General features: G+C 30.2%; 1 protein-coding gene and 1 long non-coding RNA gene across 3 annotated transcripts in view; both read right to left on the bottom strand.

Annotated features, from left to right (window-relative positions):
• LOC126737743 (neuropilin and tolloid-like protein 2) overlaps positions 1 to 21,278 on the bottom strand; it is a 622,239-nt gene that overhangs the window by 76,340 nt on the left and 524,621 nt on the right. The gene's annotated exons all lie outside the window — the stretch shown is intronic.
• Positions 18,020 to 18,605, bottom strand: LOC126737803 (uncharacterized). Its single transcript, XR_007661109.1, has 2 exons — positions 18,446 to 18,605; positions 18,020 to 18,306 (listed from the first exon to the last, which is right to left on the bottom strand). It is a non-coding gene; the product is annotated as an uncharacterized LOC126737803 (long non-coding RNA).

Here is a 21,278-nt window from a genome sequence, read left to right as displayed (position 1 = left end):
TTTTCCAGTGTGTGTGCTGCTCAAGAATCTCTCCAGTCCATTTTCAACTCTTTTGGCTTAATCATGCACATTAAATCACCTACCAGAATAACTAAAACCTTAGTTAAGCTTACCTAAAGCTCTAATACAATAGATTATGTCGTATCTTCCTTTGAGCCAGATTTCGTCAATTGTACTGTCTTAAGCTCAAGTTTCTCAGACCATGAAGCAGTGTTAACAAAGTTTTTCATAACTAAATCTAAAAGTAAAAATGTTCCACGCAAATTAGGCCGTATTTTCTCGGATAAATTTTTTTTACATTTTAGGCACTTTTGTCAACCAACTGATTGGAATATTCTCTCTGACGACGTTGATTCAGAATTCTCTAGATTTGTAAAAACGCTATCTAGTCTTTCTCACAAATCCTTTCCTTTGAGACCTCTTAAAAAGAAGCAACATAACCCCTGGTCTACCCAAGGCTTGCGTACATCTGCTAAGAACATGCGCTAATTATCTCATCTTAAGAAATTTTCAGACAGCGCTTTTTTCATGAATACGTAAGACTTTACAAAAAAATTTATCAGAGAACTTTAAAAGCCGCCAAGGATATTTACTATAATGGGAGACTGGCTAAATCTAAAAATGTGGCTAAGGAAACATGGTCGATTGTTAATGCTTTGAGAAATAAGCCCTCTTTGTCGAATCTATGCCGTAAGCGTGGGTTAGGTTTGTTTTAACGATGCTATACATAAAGATACATCAGATATGCAATATGAATCTTAATAAGAGTTGTAGGGGCTATAGAATTTGTTCTGATCACATCATTTGTCATAGAGTTAGGCACGATGTTATACTCTGACTTCTATTAAAATATTAAGTTTTCACTAAAAACAATTATTTATTTATAAAACCGAAACACCTAAAAACATCTGCAGGTTATGGTACTGAAACTGCTAAAATTCTCATGACTGTAGACGTAAGTAATGAGTCTACTTTATTATGCTGTTTTATGGAAAATATTCAGTCTTTTCAACCTCAAACGATGCCTCAGTCCATGCCTTGACGGAAATCTGTTATTCAAGTCTTCTATAAAAAAAAAATTTCTAGCTTAGGCTGGTTTTTTCCAAAATAGTTTAAATTATGAACAGGAGATTATGTATCTGCTACAAAGTTGTCAAAACTAAAGTTATTTTTGAAAACTGGGAAAGCGGAATTTCAATCTTAAAAGTCCCACTACAATGATTGAATATTTCAAGTTATAGAAAGCAGCCTAAACGGAGCAACTAAGAAATTCATTAATTCACAGTTGCTAAATGTTCGTCGTTGTGCTCTGATGTTTAAGGAGATTTCCTTACTTTCAGGACTTTTTTATTATTATTACTTTTTTATTTAAATGTTTCCCATACAGTGAGAGAAAATTTTGAAAAATCTTTAATCCAAAAAAAGCAATTTTATCAGAAAGTATGAAAAATTTCATGGCTTTTGTTTTTGCAATAGATGCCTTTTTTAAGGATAAAATAAAAAATGATAATGATAAAAATGAGTTAATAGCATTTTTTAATATTTAAAATTTTCAGTTGATCAAATCAAATTTTCTTGTTGTATGTTGGTCATAAAAAAAATATTAGAAAAGTATAATACGAAAATTTTCTATTTTCCATCGGAAAGGAATACTGGGTATAACCACAGATGTAAATAGCTCCGCACGCAGGAGCTATTTACATCTGTGGTATAACCTTAAAGCAAGCAAATCATAAATTATTAAGTATAGAGCGTTTTCATGCTATTTGCCATAAATATTATTAAATATTACATAAATATAAAAGACGGTAGTTGATTTCCGAGAGCAGTGCAAGTAAACTGTAAGTTCTGAATATTCCGAGATAAAAGCCTATTTAATTGTTCGCTTACCTAAAAGCTTCCAAATAATCATGTCAAATTTTGGGGCCATGCTAATCAAATTGCTCCCTGACTTTGACTTGCAGGGTCAAAATGCTACAGCTGAGTGGAAATCTTAGCGTACGGAATTCGAGGAATATTTGATTGACCCGGGGCAAAAGCAGGTTACTGATGGTGAAACTCTCAATATTAAGGAGAATTATATGTTCTAGGTGTATCCAAGCCTTCAAATTATACATTCCTAACTATTAACCCGGGATTATATTTGCGAGCCTGATTGATAATATATATTCTTCCCACGGTGATATCTAGTTTTGCTTTAATAGCTTGTACTCATCACCTTAACAGTGAATTGTTAAACCTTCTCGAATTTTAACAATATTATTTATACATGCATTTGTTTGAGCTGGATTGACAGGGTTTGGACAATATTATTGAATACTTCATTTGGACTTAATATGTGATTTTTAGAACATTTTTTAACATATTTTTAGCAATCTCTAACTCTGAAATCTCTTTATCCTTACATAATTTATAGAACCAATAGCTTTGGTTGTCTCTAAGAATCTTAACCATGAGTCTCTGTACTTGGAAACTTAGAATCACCAAAAAAAATGTTCTTTACATTTTTCTCTACAAGTTTCTATCACCATCACATCAGTGCCATAATTATATTTCAATTTGACCAAACTAAGGTGCCATCTCAGTAAATTCTACGACGCGATGTGTGGCGAGCTAAAAAAACGCTTTTTTATATTATTGCGATAATGTGGTTGCAATATCATGCATTTAATTTTGGTTGATTATAAATAAAAGCGTATAGGCAGTATTTAAATAAAATAAACCCAACAATTTAACTACTGCTGCACTTTTTCAATTATTTAAACTTTAAAACTATGTATTTGAGCAGTTTTTACTCGCATGAAAATTTTAACAGAAAACATTTTGAAAAGTGGCGGCGGCGGCGTTTAAATCTAGTTATTAGAAAGAGATACATGAATAAATTAAAAGAAATTTAGATTTATTTAGATTCATAATTGATACGAGCTTTCTTTATCAGATTTATCTTCCATTGACGGTTTTTGTCGTAAAATCTCGCTGAAGCGCTCGTATTATTAGTCAGTTTGTTATTGTTTTGTCTATAAACCAGACGTGTTACAATTTGCGTTTTCTTGCTCAAAAATTATACTTAAAAAAATGCAAGATCGTGAAGAAGTGTTAAGTAATTGGCCTACAAAAAAGCCAAAGAAAATAAAGAAGGAGACAGTGATCAAAGAGTTAAAAGTTCGTGGTGAAGAGCACATAAATCACAAGGGCAAACGTGTTTTAGCGCGTAACACTGGCGAAGCATACAGGTATGTTAGAGGGTATATTTTTTAAGTGTGGGTTTTCCAATAAAAAAATATTTTTTTATAGTTGCAAAAATTCCTGTTTTTCCAAAGTTGCTGAAGAAAAAAGAATTGCCATTCTTAACCAGTTTAATAATATGACTGACAAAAATAATCAAGATTCTTATTTAACTGGTCTCATATCAATGAACCATATTATTAGAAGACGTCCCCGATCTGAAATAAATAAAAAACTCACGGTGCTAGTTTTACTTACAAAATAAGGGTGGATGAATCTGAAATAAAAGTGTGTAAGAAAGCTTTTCTCAGCCTATATGGCAATAAAGATGCTCGTTTAAGGCGAATTCAAGATTCCCTTATGACTACTGGAGCTTCTCCCAACGACAAAAGAGGAATACATGGAAATAGGCCAACAAAAACTCCAGATCACATTACGAGACTTATTAAAATCCATATAAAATCATTTTCCGCTAGACGCTCGCGTTATTCACGTCGTAAAAAACTGTTCCTATTTACCAGAATCTTTTACGTTAAGGGATATGCATAGAATGTTCCTACAAAGTTATAATATAAACATACCATATAAAAGTTACTGGAAAGTATTTAAGACACATTTTAACATTAAATTTGAATTTCCAAGATCTGACACTTGTTCAGAATGTGACAATCTTACTCAGCAACTAAACCATACAGATCTTAGCATAGATGAACGAAATAGATTAGAATTAGAAAAGGAGATACACCTTCGTAAAGCTGAAGCTTTTTTTGACCTAAAACGAAAATTTAAAATCAAAGCAAAAGCTGGAGAAGTAATGTATATTAGTTCTGATTTTATGCAAAATTTGCCCCTTCCTCACATACCATCTAACCCTGTTTTTTATAGCCGTCTACTTTGGTATAATGTTTTTGGTATACATGACCTTGGAACTGATAATGTTTGGATGTACACTTATCTTGAAAATTAAGCCAAAAAGGGTGCCAATGAGGTCACTTCGATGTTACTGCATTTCCTTAAAAACCACATCCATAACCGCAGTTTGGTTATTTTAAGTGACGGTTGCCCAGGGCAAAATAAAAATTACGTAATGGCTCATTTTTTGTACACCTTGGTCAATATTCTAAAAATCGTTGATTCAGTAGAATACATATTTCTAATGAGGGGTCATTCCTTTTTGCCAAACGATTCTGATTTTGCCCTGATAGAGAAAAAGAAAAGACACCTGGAGAGAGCCGACAGACCAGAGGATTGGGATAATATCTTTTTAAATACCAGAATGAAACCTAACTAACTGCGACCTGCAACTTTTTCCTAAAAACTTCAAAGCCAGCTATCAACATTAAAAAAATTAGGATTATGAAAATAACTAACCAAACATCTTTACTTTTTTTAAAGGACTCATACAGTGGCCCATTCAGAAGCAGTATTGTTGCCAAAGCAAATTTATCATGCAACATCCAATTGGAAAGGCTTTACAAGGAACCTCTTCCGTTTGCTTCAAATAAAGCTGAGAATTTAAGATCACTGTTACCGTTACTACGTCTTGTAGCTAATAAAAACTACTATGAATGTATTCTGGATAATACTTACCCTGATAACATGGACATTAATGAAGAAGATGATAATAGTAGTGGATGTGAAGATTAATTTACTACAAACTATTAAACTAATTCTTGTTAAGAATTTATTTTATGTTTAAATTTGTTAAATAAAATGTATGTTTTTTCTTATTTAACTTTTTTTTTCTTGCAAAAACAACTTATGTCCAACGGTTTTTTCAAATTTTTGACAAATATATTAGAATTATTTTTTTAAACAAGAATTAAATATATTAGCTTAATATACGTTGTAATTAATAAAAAAATATGAAGAAATTAATTTGTTTTAAAACAAAATGTTTTTTTCATTTCCTGAAAATTTTGGATTTTGGACATATGTGTTTTTTGTAAAACACGCCTCAATTAATGAAACTTTCATACGTACATTACGTTTTTCCGATGTGAAACACGATAAATTAGAAAAAAAACATATTTTTTATGGCTATGCAAGAATTAGTTTATCAATTATTTTATCATAAGTGATGTATCTGCTTGTAAATATTCTATTATAGTCTATAATTTGCAATAAATACATAAATAAAAAAATAAAAATGGGTATTAAATAAATAAAACAACATCAATCAGTGGCAACATAATTCAATGGTTTATGGCAGCTCCATAAATGACAGTATATATTTCGTAATCTGGATTCAGTTAAATTCAACATAGTGTCACTTCATAATCAATATAGTAGTTATTGATAATACGAGAATGTTTTCTATTGGTAACATCACAATTTCTTATCAGTAGAATCGTTTAGACGTATACTAGTCGACCAAAGTGTCTTGGCCTCTGAGATTTGGATGCGCGGTGACAAAACCGACGGGAGCTCATTTAAAGTGGTGCTCTCGTAGTGTTCACATTGTTTACTCCGCAATACCTATACTCACTCGGCAGTAAATCTTTATTAATATTTTGTGAGGTGATATTAAAACTTTTATAGTTCAAAATGCCCTTTCAAACTAGTTTAAAAAATAAAGTTCTTACCGGTCAAAGTCGGGAAATAATTAGCAGTTTGTTAAATTTTATGCAAGCAGAAGCTGTAGCTGGAGAAGTTTCAATTCCTCTCGAAAAGGTATGTATGTATACTATTAACTTATTATTATTACATTAACTTAACTTATTATCATTGTTTTTTACGCGACTGATGTAAGAGTAAACAATTAAAACAAGTTACAAATTATGACCTTTGATCCCACGAAATGTACGGTATTTTTTATAAGGGCATCAAAGTTTGGATTAAATTTGTAAAGGTTATTTTGATAATTTTTTAAATTGAGAATTTGATTTTGACTAAGGCGGTCACTTTTAAATGATAAAAATAATAATTTTTGTTTTAAGGAAATTGTCACTTTATATAATGTATCTATAAATTTATAATGTAGGTATATATGTACATAGGTATGTACCTACGTGTTATGAAATCATGATAAAGATTTTTATGGTTATTATATTTTTGTACATAATTTAAAATGTTTACTTTTTAAACAAATATGTAAATATATGTATATCTAGGTTTTTACCTAAAAAGTACCTACCTAGGAGAAGATAGTTTGGTAATATAGGTTAGGTACTTGTATTTAAGGTAATCAGGTTAACACCCCTTAATAACACGCAATTAGTTAATCCTTTTTATTGATTTGTTCCCTTAGATTAAAATAATTTGATATTTACCATTAGATCATCTTCAGAAAACTTAAGAAAATCCAATTAATACATATTTACCTGGCCTGGTGCGCCTTTATTTATAATTTTATAAATTTTTGTATAAGCTCGTATTTTTACCACGTGTTAATGCAACAGCAAAGTATTTTTTCCTTATGTGTAATTGTTTGGCAGATTTATAAATTAACTTTTTTTTATAGGTTCAAGAACGCATTGCAGCAGCAACAGGGGTATCAATTAGAAGTATTCGACGAATTAGAAAAGAGGCAACATTGGTTACATCAGGCCAATCAACATCGTTTTCAACACCTAACAGAACTAATAAAAATACCAAAATTAAAATTCGCTTGGACGACGCAGATTTGGGAATTTTGCGAAGAATAATCATTAACCACAATTTCACAGAGACGACAGTTCCTAGATTAAAAACAGTACATGCAAAATATGTCGCAGATACTGAGTATCAAGGATGTAAAGAGACTCTGTGTAAGGAAATGCATAAAATCGGTTTTCGATGGAATAAATTTAGGAGCAATCAAAGAGTGCTAATGGAGCAGCAACCCATCAGGCTGCTAAGAATAGAGTTTCTTAAAAAAATGCGTCAGTACAGAGAAGAAGGTAGTAATATAGTATATATGGACGAGACATACATTCACTCAACGCATACTCACTTAAAAGGTTGGAGTGATAACTCTTTGGAAGGCATTAAAAAAACAACAGGCAAGGGACCACGTCTCATTATAGTTCATGCAGCTGGCGAAGATGGTTTTGTCCCAAATGCGTATATTAGATGGAAATCCAACAGCACAAGTGGCGATTATCATCACGATATGAATTATGATAACTACAAAAAATGGTTTCAGACAATCTCGATCCAAACCTAAAGCAAAGGTCTGTTGTGGTAATTGACAATGCTCCATACCACAATAAGCAAATAGATAAAGCACCAACAACAATAACAAAAAAAGCAGAAATGCAACAATGGTTACGTTTAAGGGGTATATCATATGACGATAACATGTTAAAGCCGCAACTATATCATTTAATAAAACTGCATAAACCCAAATATAAAAGATATAAAATAGACGAGCTTTTCAATGCAAAAGGTCATGATATGCTAAGATTACCTCCATACCATCCAGACCTTAATCCCATTGAATTGGTTTGGGCTGAATTAAAACAATTCGTTGCCAAAAAAATGTTAATTTTAATTTCAATGAGGTAATTAAACATTGTGATGATTTCTTTAGAGAATTCTTTATTGACGAATGGAAATCAAGATGTGAACGAGCAAAACGATTTGAAAAAGAATTTATTTTAAAGGAACCTACAATTGATATAGCCATAGAAAAGGTTATAATTAACCTTAACGATAGCGATATTGAAACAGACAGTGATTACTCTAATGAGTCGGATAAACCAGAAAGTGACTTATCTGGAATAGACGAACTTACTGATAATGTTGAAGAACAAGCTGTGGAAAATAAGAATCTAACAGTTGACGATGATAAAACGTACCTTAATTTATAATTTTTTTTTATGTATAAATTTATTAATGAAATATTAGATAGGTATATTGCATTTATTACCATTTACATAACATAATTTCATTTTATAATAAGAACATTTTTTATGTATTATGTCTATATAAATTTACTTATAATGTATTAATATGTATATAATTAAATATATGTATCCATACATAATGTGTACAAAATGTAGGAAATACATAATAAATAAATATTGGTAAATATTAGACTGGATTTAATTTAGGATTATTAAATAAAGTAATATAAATACCTTTGTTATAATTATTCTTTTATTCTATTAATGTATTCAAAATTTTTATCCTAAGTAATTTCCGTCAAGGCTGGTACACACTTGGGACACACACGCATTGGTAAATATATTAATTCATACGTTCATTTACTATTCATAATATAATTTAATTAAAACAAAAATTAAATAAAATTTTAAGCGCGTCAAATATGCTGGATGTAAACGTAGTACATGAGCCTCGATTTATTGATTTGTATGTTTTGCATCTTCCTCGCACCCTGACTCTTTCACTTCTTTATTTGCGCATCTCAGAGGCCAAGACACTTTGGTTGACTAGTAGTTTCTATTTATTTTCATAGTTAGCGCAGTTGCTATAGTTAATATTATTGACAACAGAAAACGTTTACTTATTAAAAGAACTAAACTCGCCGTGACCCGTCACCAAACTATATTTTTAACTTTTATAAAAGGTAAAAACACAAAATCTACAGCATCACAAATAATATATGTATTTTTACCTTTTATAGAAGTGTATAACCAGCATCTTTGGGATAATGGATGAATTTTTCGAGTTTCGTATTTCTAATACCCATTCTGGCCTTACATCCTCTCTTCAGTTGCCAGTTAACACAAACATAAACAAATCCCGATTATTATGGTTATTTGATATTTTCTTTTATTCTAGCTGACAAACGAGAACGTATTTTTTAATTTAGAATAAATGGTACATTTATTTAAAAAAATTTAGGAAACCTTACAATATCAGCGAAGGTCTGGTCACTGTGAGCAAAATATACCTAAGACGCAATTTAAAATGTATTGCGAAAAATGCCAGAAATCTTACCGTCTCAAGTGTACTGACATGGCTGGAGTTAAAGCTAGATTAATGATGGAGCGAGGTAAAGATTGGACTTGTAGGGTGTAAAAGACAAACTATAAATCATATAAGTACTGGGGACTACTCAAGGAAGTCAACTAGGATGTCATTAAGTCTAGGTTCTATTGATTCAACGACGATCTAATTGAGCTGAGAACAGACATAAGTGCTCTAAAAGCTGATATGATAGATGTCAAAATGTCTTTTGATTTGTCCAATTTAATGGACGAAAAAAGAAGATGTGAAGAGCTTTTGCATATTAAAAACAAACTATCTGAAATGGAATTTGAAGAAATGGAAAACTTTTAAATGGTGCTTTTAACACAGCCGACACTGAAGTAATAATTAACGATAATTGCCTAAAATTATCTATTCCCGGAGATAAGCATTAGTACAGTAAATGTGTCAAAAAAAGGTCGTTTTGACGACAAAGTACCTACACACTTTTGCGGAAATCGTTAAAAGAGCATTTAAAACCTCGACGCATACCGGATTTTTGAAAAAACTCAAAAGTTTTTTGGATTTTATTTATTTCGAGAATGGTAGGTTTTTGTAAAAATTTGTAAGGACAAAAAATGTCGGGGACATCATTTTCTACAACTTTTCTCATTGAGTTAACTTGCTGCGATAAAAATTACAAAAAATAGATGGCGCCAAATAAACCGTTCCTTAGTTATAGCATCTCAAACTTGTCCCTTAGGATTTTTATAAACGATAATGATCTTTTTTGTGATTTTTTTATTTTTGCGAATATCGTAGTTGTTCATCACCGACTAAGTTAATTTAATTTTATTAGGTTTTCAAACTTTATTTACATTATTATTTTATTCTGCACTCATGTACTACTATGTATTATTATCATAAAAGGATGATTTACACGTCAATTTATTTATTTAACAAATAAATAAGTAAATAAACAATTGCACCTATTGTTAATGTGTAAAATAATAAACAACAATTTTTTCCGTACTTTATTATAAAATTAAAAAATCTTATGTAACCTTATCAAAGTGAGCAAACATAATAATTTCTAAAGTAATAATTTAAAAGTAAGAATTACAAACAACTTTAATTATTAAACATGAATTAATAAGTAATGGCAGTTAATTTCACTGTAATTATAACCACATAATAGTGATAAGCGCAACAAGCCGACAAGAACAAAGTAAAGTAAGTTATTGTAAGTACAAAACATTTTAAACGAAGATTATCATGAACGAAACACCTTTCATCAAATTCTTTCACAGTTTACCAACAAGGAATATTCTAACAAAAATATATACAATTTTTTTTTATTATAAATATTATATGAAAATTTTCTCTTTTGACTAATGAAGTTACTATTCATATACTATTTTCTTAAATATTCATATAATATTTTTCATTTTCTTATTATTGTTCATTATTATTATTTATAATTTTGCAATTAAAAATATTTTTTCTTAATGTAAATATGGAAGAACATTTTTAAATATTTTAAGTATAAAAAAACTTGATTTCATCATACAAAGCAAAATGGTCGTAATTGTACACGCTATAACTAGGGAACGGTTTATCGGCCAAGAAAATGTTTTAAATGAGTTTTGTAGATTTTTTTAAGACGAACAACTTTTTCATTGACAATGTTGCAATAAATATATTTTTTCTATCCCAAAAAGCGAAAAAACACTGTTTTGGGTACTTTGGCGCCATCTACTTTTTGTAATTTTCATCGCAGCAAGTAGACACAATGAGAAGAGTTGTACAAAATAATATCCCCGACATATTTTGTCCTTACAAATTTTTCCAGAAACTTACTATTCCCGAAATAAATGAAATTCAAAAAATTTTTGAGTTTTTTCAAAAACCCGGTACACGTCGAGGTTACAAATTTCAAGTTAAGCTTTTTGCATGCTCTTTTAACGATTGCCGCAAAAAAAAGTGTGTAGGTAATTTTTCGTCATAAATTTGACAGATTTACTGTACTACAGCTGTCGGAAAATAATAGTACCCGAATAAAAACTTCGTTCATCAAAAATATACCACATGTAGTAGCAAAGATATTTAACAAAGAGGAATTAGTAAAAAAATATTACCAAGAAAATACGAGAAGTAAATTCAAATGTAAGCATTCAAATGTGCAGCACCAATGAGAGTAATAATAAAATCTATGTTAATCAGCAGCAACATATCAGCTCTGAGCCAAGAAGTTAAAAATATCGACTATAAATTTGTGTTGTTTTTTACAGGTTTAGTACTAATAAGAAAAAGGGAAGATGAGAAAGGTATAAAAATTTGCAGTCTGAACCAAGTAAATAATATTTTAGATTAAGAAAACATCGTTTAATAAACTAAATTTAAAAAAAAATTGTATTTTTTCCATTTGTATTTTTTTCTTGATCTGAGATGATTTATGATATCTTATTAGATAATTTTAGATCTTTTAAATATGTTTTTTATCTATAGTGCAGTGGTTTAAATTCAAACTCCTCAAAAAATTTACAACTCATTTAACAAGCACTTCCTAGAGTATGTTAATGCTAACGGAGTTAGCATTAACTCCGTTAGCTCTCAAATTATATTTACAGTTCTTTTCTAACCCCCATGACCTAGAAAGAAATATGTAAGATACTTCTACATGTATGCAGGAAAACAATAGTTCATTTGAGCAGGGCAAATTTCCCAACCTACTAAAAACCGCCAGAGTAATCCCAATTTTTGTAAAATGTGACAAATACAATCTAAATAATTACCGCCTTATCTCAAACATGTCGATTTCCAGGTCTGACGCAATACCTTTTAAAATGTCTTACTTTTAGACTGTCAACATGGGTTCTTAAAAGGAAAATCTACTGAAACCGCCTTCTTTGAAAACTTAAATCATATTTATTACAAGCTTGATATGAAACAATTTGCTGTTGGGATATATTAAGGCCCTCAACAAGAGGCTTCTAAATCATAAACTTGAATCTTTTGGCATACGGGGAGGGGGGGGGGGAGCTGCTTTGAATTGGCTTATATCATATGTATCCGACAGGCGCCAACTTGTCAAAGTTACATCCAAATCAGGATGGATTCTCAATTACAAATTCAGGTCACAAATCCAAAGTGTTAGATACTGTATTCCCCAAAAGGCGGAACATTCTCATCTTCACTGTTCTTGCTATGTTGCAATGATTTAAGCGATTATCTAGAACAATCGGACCATCATAGAATTTATCAATATACGGACGACACCTCACTAACAATTTTCCACATGTCTGAGATTAAACTTACAGAAATTGCAAATAGTAATTTATTCAAATTTTCAGAAAGGGTGTCCCATGACCTTATACTCAACTTTCAATAATTAGCCCTTTTCAGTTTTCAGAAAACGCGTGGGTCATTAATCGCGATCCTATATAGTCTTTAAAATAGGTATCCATATTGACCAAGATGGTGCCGTCATATGGATTATTAATTTAACCAACAAATTAGTCTCCTCATGTTTTGCGGCATCTAAATTATTAAAGAAGTCCATTTAAAAGCAATTCTTCTCTAGGTGCACACACATGTTATGAGTCCACTCTCCTACGGTATTATTGTGTGGGGATTATCCATCGAAATTAATAGACTATTCCTATTGCAAAAACGCTGATGGTGCTGAGTGGGTAACTCATACCGCTAAATTTAACATCATATCAATAATCTCATTATACTTTTATAAATTATTGATATTCATTAGAAAGCACGAAAACTATTTTAAGAATAATTCTCATAATAATAGAGCATTTCAGACTCATTATGGGCTGGACCCTAGCATGTTCGAGACTTCACCAATGCTCTGGGCAATCAAAACATACTAAGCACTTTCCTCCAACATTAAAAGTATACAAAATTTTAACTTATATAAGAAAACAATCAAATCAATTTTAACTAAAAATGTAGTATATTCTCATAATGATGAACCGCCAGACAATTTTCAGGCAGCACTATTATGAGTCTTCTACCCTCACTTCTGCCACTCTTAGTTTCGTTTTTCATAGCTTTAATTGGTTTTATTTTATTTTATTGTATGTTATCCTACTTTTTAGTTCACTGTATCTGTTTAGTATTGTTTAGCGAACTTTGACAATGACTTTTTACCTAATATTTGATTTGTCGATTAATTCCTTTATTATTTTTAACCTTAGTGGTAATTATAATATTGTAGAATTACACGCACGCACTCCACATACAGTATATGTATCTTACAATTTTGAGAAAAAAATAAATAAACAAATAAAGTCTATATGTGATAACTCGCTCAACCTTAATATATTTTATTGCAATATAAAAGGAATAAGATTTAATTTTAATAACTTAATGTTGTTACTTAGTTCACTGAAGATTCACTGTGATGTTGAAATTTTATCACTCTCACTGCTTATCTTCTCCAAAATATAAATGTGTCTAAAATACCAAATTTACTTGTCTTTATAAGAAAAACAAAATAAACAAACTATAATTTAGGTAAAATCTGAATCAAGTCTACGGCAAAAAGTCATCGCTGTAGTCGACCTCAAATTTATTAGAATGAAAATCCAAAAAAATACCAAATTATATCAAATTACCGATTACCATCGCTAGGTGCGGGAAATATTGAAAAACATTACATAAACCTTTTTCGGATCATCACTACAATTCTTGCAGTATAGAAATCTTTAGGAGTGACATAAACATTAATCTTAATCTCGAAAAATTCATCCATTGTAATTAATTTTTAGTATAGCAAATCAAAATCTACTATTCCATCCTATAAACATTGAATACCTGGAATAAGCCTAGCTGCAAACCACAGGCGAGGTTGTTTGAGTTCAGCATCTCTCCACAAGCAACTTTCCACTTTTTCTTACAATATATATTTTTCTTAATCCACTAAATATCTTTTTAATGTGTTGTATTTTGTAACAGGTAAACAATGTACTCTTTAAAAGTTTCGTTTATGTGCTAACTAATAATATATATCTTGAGAGTAATCAAAAAAGTTAATAAAAAAAAAAGCAACTTGGCAACGTAAAATACCTCCTTGTTTATAATGCAAGTATGCGATGTTGCCACTTTGTGTTTTTTTTTCTAGATATGTTTGCATATTTCTAAAGCTAACGTCCGATCAATATAGATATTGATCTTGCTAGAGCAAGCAAAATCTAGAACGCAGCATATGTCGTTTACCAGCAACCTATTTATAGTCCGCGCCCGCTGTTATTTAATCGTTATAATGACCACATCTCCTGAAATTCCCAAGGAATTTTAATAATTTTTTGTACAGATATTAACAATCAATAAATCGATTTATGGTTACTAAATCGATTTATGGTGGTTAAAAACCTCTACAAACTAAAGTTTTTTTTTGTGAAAATTAGTTAAAAAGTCGAATGTTAAAGCAGGGAAAAAGGCGCCCAAACTATTTGAATTCATCTTTTTTCTATAATATACAATAAATATCTAAACGGGTTTGAGATCGCAAATTTCTACAAATAAAAGTTTGTTGGTAAAAAATTACTGAATTGTTAGATGTTATAACTCCTAACGGTTATAAGGAAAAGTTCTATCCATATAACTCAAAGTTATCTAACAAATCGCTCTCAGTACGTTGTCGTAAATGCAGTAAAGTCTTCTTGTACAACCGTAACTTCAGGAGTACCGCAAGGTTCTCATTTGGGACCGATTTTGTTCTCAATTTTTTTAAATGACATTGGTCAATGTTTCTCTACCTGTAGATATCTTGCATATGCAGATGACCTAAAAATCTTTACAACAATTAAGAAGGTATCAGATTTTCGTGTCCTGCAATCTGATCTTGCAAATTTTGAAAGGTACTGTACCTTAAATAAATTATTTATTAATCCAGAAAAGTTTCATTCTATACTTTTTAGCAGAAAACTATCTCAGACACAAAACAAATGTGATGTCTATCTCGGGAGCACTATCCTGAAGTAAGTGGAGTTTATTAAGGATTTAGGTGTGACGTTGGATTCCAGACTGCTCTTCGACGTTCATATAGAAAACATTGTTCAGAAAGCTCTAAAAAATCTAGGTTTTATAACTCGAATTACAAAGGGTTTTAGTAATCAATCATCATTAATATTATTATATAATGCGTTCGTTAAACCTACTATAGAATATGCGACAGTGGCTTGGAATCCGATGTATCACAAATATATTGACCAAATTGAAAGAGTTCAACGAAAGTTTGCAAATATAGTCAATTTTCGCTTTAATAGACAGAGACATTTTTTTACTTACTATAACTTAAAATTTTATGGTATGAAGCCCTTAGAGAGTCGTAGAAACAATTTTGATTTAATATTGATTTATAAAATTATTAATAATTTAATAGACTGCCCTTTCTGTCTGGAAAATTTACATATCAACGTTAATCCTTATATTTTGCGTAATAGATCAACCTTTAGCATCTCAAGATATTCTTCAAACTATTTGTCTAACTCTCCATTGTTCAGATGCGCCCGTAGTTTTAATAATTTTCAAGAAACTAATTTGAATAATGATATATTTTTCTCCAGTATGGCTTCATTTAAGCGATACTAAAATAAAGAACGATAAATATTGTCCTTTTTTTCGCTATTGTCATTATTCATATGTATATATGCTTCTTTATTATTTATAAGAGATACTATTAAATAAGTTAGTTATGTTTATATTGCTTGGTGTATTTGTTAGGTAGGTGAAAATGTAATGTTTGGCAAAACGCTTACTTGTATTTAAATTCATAAGATACTTTGTGCTTTCCTGTTATTGGATTGCTTAGTCTATCTGTAGGAGAGCCTTGTACTTAAATACATAAATAAATAAATATCCTTTAGCAGTTATAACCTGTAATAATTTTTTACCCAAAAAAACTTTCGTTTGTAGAGGTTTGCAACCATCTTAATTCTGTTTAGATATTTATGATATATTATAGAAAAAAGTTTATTTCGAATCCGTTGGAAGCTAAATTTTTAAATTCACTAAAAAACCTTAGTTTGTCAAGATTTATTCTCACTATAAACCAATTTAGTTATCCATTGTTGATCTAGACAAAAACATTATTAATACACCTTCAGAATTTCAGGAGATACGGGCATTGTATCGACTATCGATTAAATAACAGTAGGCGCGGACTATAAATATGTTGCTGGCAAACGACATATGCTGCGTTTTTGATTTGGTTGCTAGATGTTTACTGGACACTTCATTATTTTTGCGGCATTTCGGGTTCGAATAATTTATTAATATTTTCCTAAAAGAAATTAAGGGAAAAAGCTTATTAATTTTGGTAACCAATACTCAATAGATATATCACAAACATGTCGTCTTTTATAATATTATAATCTAGAAGGATGACACCATTGACACCTAACTCGCCTGCGAAAGGAACGATTTGAATTACCTTTTTCCCAATATATGTGACCCAGTTTAGACTTCTCATCATTTTTCAGCAAAAAGCGAGTTTTTAATTTTAATATTAATTAAAGAAATGTACTGAAACCACTCAACATATCCTTGTAATACTACATAGAGAAATGAATATTAAAAGAGTGTTCAAAAGGTAGCCTAAACTGATCATCAAGTTCTAAAACTTAACCTAAAAAATTTAGTTCGGTTAGACCGCATCGAGGGCCAACTTCTGTCATAATTATTGTCATTCGATTTTCTTTCGTCCCTTTCCACTACCCACCTTCGCATCATCGATCGTCGCCATTGCTTATTCCTTTTTATTTGGCGTCCATTGGGTGTGTCCTTTTGTTTTTTTCTCAACAAAAAATAGTTAAAAATGTTGCTTAAAGTCATTAAAGTGTAATTTCATCATATACAAGCTTTTTTGTTATTTTATTGTGTGGTTTCAGATCCCTAGGATGGGGTAAGTGCAATTTTTTTTATCAAAGAGTTTTCACCATGTTGTAGGTTTATATTTCCCGAAAGTGACATTATTAGGAGTTCCGAATGGTTTAAAATACTTGGTTTAAGCCCAACCTCAACAAGGTGTTATTTATGTCAAGACCATTTTAATGATATTTCATTTACTAGTACTATACATACTCGTTTAAGAAAGTGTGCTCTCCCAATTGCTGGCCCAAGTATTATTCAAAATGCCCCAGTACTGGTTGAGGCACAAGTACCTTGGGAAGATACATTGACTTTATTACCTGCTGTCATAATCCAGCAATCTCAATATAATGTTCAGAATGAACATAATTATGCTATAATATAGGTCACTTTTTACTAGGTTTGACGAAAGGTATCATCAGTGCTTTGCTGCTAGGAAGTACCAAAAGCACAATAAGTAAAACAACTTCAATTCTACCAGGTCACTACTCATGGAGGTACCTCACCTCGATAAGATGGGAGTAAGATCCAGGGATTCTCCTTGAATATTTAGGAAAAAGGACCGATGACATCTAGAATTTATACAATACAATAAGTATACATCAGTGTCAACTAATAATATCATACTCTCCATAAAGAATATTTTAATTACAGGGTTAGTTTTTATATATTACCACTCCCCTAACATTTTTGGATACCCCCTGTACAAAAAAGTAGGTAGTAAACATAAAATTTTTAGGGCATATTTTTGAGAAATATAGTTCTTATGTCTATAAATAATTAATTTATTAATTTGATAAATTGTAATAATTTTTGTATCATATCCTCAAAATGTAGAAAAAGCAAAATACATAGCATGGACAGTGTTGTGTCAAAGCAGCACAAAAACAAATTGTATCAGGATTCCTTTTAAGACAATAAATTATAAACTTACTTTACAATTGACTTTAATTCTACCCCTTACTAAATTTTTAAGAATGAAAAAAGTAAAAAAAGTTTATTTTTAAATGAGAAAAAATAAGGAGATTGTTTAACCTTAATATTAAAATTACATGTAGTAACAAATTATATTAAAGTCAATTAAGTATAAAAAATATATCAATATTCTTAACATTTTTTATACATTTTAACAAGAAATATTCCAACAATCATCAATATAAAAATTCCCAACATAAGGACATTTAGTATAATAAGGTTTCTAGTTAGGCGAGTCATTTTCCGAGTATTTTTCGGTTTTTCTCTTCAATTCATTCGTAATATCATTACTTCCTATTATCTGTTACTCTTCCTCCTGTCGTAACGTTGGATCAGCTAAGAACCAGACAATACAAACCACTAAAAAAAATAATATTAAATTATTAAAATTTTTTTTTTTAGATCTTATATGAAACAGCATCGATGTAATTAAATATAATCATAAAAATGTTTTTTTTATATTCTAAGGTACATGTTGTTATACAAAATATTAGATTACCTCCACAAAAAACAAAAAACATACAAACAACTATAAAGGCTAGTATAAGAGTTTGTTTTGAATTTTCCTCTTGTTCTCTCTCTGATATCATAGATCTTTTGCCTAAAAAATTCATAAAATAATTTTATCATATAATTTTACTATCTAATGTCAAATGACATGTCATTACAATATGCTATGATCGGAAGTACGGTTCTTTAAAAAATAGTGAAAAAAAAAACATTTTTCACAAATAAAAGCATTTAACGTAAATGCGTATTAAATTATCCATCCAATGATCCGCCTTACAGGCGAGATGAAAAACTGTCGATTGACGAGTCCGATAACCGTTAAGCCTCTCCCACGCAAACGAGAATAAAATAGCACATTTCATTTGCGTTTTTTTTTTCATCCGATAATCTGCTTAATAAATCCAAATTTTTTAATTAATTAACATGCTTTTCATTTTCAATGAAATATTTGTAATATGTTGTAAATTTATCAAACAAATAAAATTACATTATTTATTACAACAAAATTACATTATTACGATTGGTGAATTATATAGCTTTTCAGTATTTTTGAATTTTTGTAAAAGTTATAGTTCAAATTCATAAATTTTATAAAAATAAGAAAAAAAACCAGCTGGTCCCTTAGGAGAGCCTCTGTTTGATAAAAGTTTTATCAATATTGCTGTTTAATAACAGAATTATTCTTATGGTTTTATATAATTTAAAACTGAATATTTCATAAAAGAATAACTTAATAGGTATATCAAAAAAAAAAAAAATAAAAATATATATTTTTGTTGTTGCCCTTAGCTGATCCAGCATTACGAAAGAGAAAGTGACAAATAATGGGAGATAATAATATTACAGACCAGTAGAAAGAGATCGAGAAACATTCGGAAAATGTGCCGCGTAACTAAAACAACTGAGTATCTTAAACGCCTTTACGTTGAGAATTTTTGTATTGATTGGTGAACATTTATTATTGAATTAGTGGAATGTTTATTATTAACTTGCTTCTTCTTCTTCTTCTTTTTTTATGCCGCCTTCCTCGTAGATAACGCAGAATATGCCAGAAGCATACCATTTATCACCAAATGTTTTAGACATTTATCGTATATTCTAACGATGATTTTTATTTAAAATATTGTCGGTATGATTCTCATACGATGTTTTAAAAATCATTTTTGCATGCGTGTGTTTTGGCTGTCATAAAATAAAACAAAATTAAAATGTTTGGCATAAAATGTTTTGGAGGAAAATTAAAATAAAATAGGAAAAATCAATGCAGCAAACTAATAATTTCAAATATCCAATTTCTGGCTAATAATCATCTAAGTAACTATAAATAAAAATATAATATACTACCACTTCAACGCAATATTTCGTTTAAATCTCCACAGATATTTGGCACAACTATCCCAAAATTATCTAGGTATATTAGTTATTTAAATTAACCGCCATAGAAATAAGATAATTGTCTTTTAATTATTGTCAATGAGTAAATAAAAATACTTCGGTTATCCTCCACTAAATTTATTTAAAAATTATTAATCCGACTTGTTTCGGACATATGACATATCCATCATCAGGGATAACAAATTAAGGGGTTCCGCCAATACATCTTATATATATAGTGCCTCCGATAAGGTCAAAAGGTTAAAACGACTAGAAATGAATCAAAATGACATATTAAGATACATGAGAATGGGACTAAACCTGAATCTACAAAAACATTAAGATCACCTCATTACAACAATATGATAATTGTTTTCGTTTTATTGTTGTAATGCACTAGGTAAATCTCCCATAAGATAATTTAGTGGCTTTGGATTGGCTTTAAAACATTTATAACATTTTCTAATAACAGCGTTGCAAATTTTCCTACCCAACAAAGGCTAATACGATTCTCTTATAGAACAAAGCAATACTTGTACCCCACAATTCAAAGGCATGTATGTTCATGAATCAATATGAGCTTTGTTAAATTATGACCATTTGGTAAAATAATTGGAAACTTTGTCTCGTACGGCTGATCGGCATTTCTTGATCTACCATTTACGCGAATTAAATTGTTTTTCATGAAAGGATTAAGAGATAAAATTGTGTTAGTCTTTGATAATGGTTTATATAATAAACATTGATATTCTTTGGGAAACACTTCCCTTTGTACATGCATTATCAGTAGATTTTTAGCTGTAGTTATTTCTTCCACAGTCAAAGGATCGATTTTCTTTTAATTTAAGATTATAAATAAATCTTAATATATACGCTAATTGTTCTAAAAGAAGATCTTTCTAATAAATAATGAATAATATAATTCTCCCCTTCTATCACTAAACCCGATATAGTTTTTCGTTTTTCTGGTATAGCGTCAATATTGCTAGTATTTGGAGAGTCCCAAAGACTACTATCTAGTTTAAGCCATTGTGGACCACTCCACCACAAATCATTCTGTAATAATACCCAAGATAATACTCCTAGATAATAAATCGACTGGATTCTCCAGCGATTGGATCTCGTAACTCGATTTGCTACAAAGGTTTTCCATCTCACTGGTGCATCCTAAATCCAAGCTAAAACAATTTGGGAATCTGTCCGAAAGTATACCTTATTAAATTGTAATTCCAGTGAGTCTCTTGTTCTATTGTACAAATTTGCCAATAACAGAGAACCACACAGTTCTAAACGCGGCCAAGTAATCTGTTTTATGGGCGCAACTCTCGATTTTGCGCAGAACAGATTAGTAATAATCAAATTGTAGGGCGTAATACAATAAATGCACAAACAAGCTCCATAAGCTTTTTCAGAAGCATCACTAACTAAATCGGTGGACTTCCAAAGCA

The sequence above is a fragment of the Anthonomus grandis genome, chromosome 1, assembly GCF_022605725.1.
Source record: "Anthonomus grandis grandis chromosome 1, icAntGran1.3, whole genome shotgun sequence".
Taxonomy (NCBI): domain Eukaryota; kingdom Metazoa; phylum Arthropoda; class Insecta; order Coleoptera; family Curculionidae; genus Anthonomus; species Anthonomus grandis.
The sequence above is the reverse complement of the archived record's forward strand: the minus strand, read 5'-3'. Positions and strand labels throughout refer to the sequence as shown.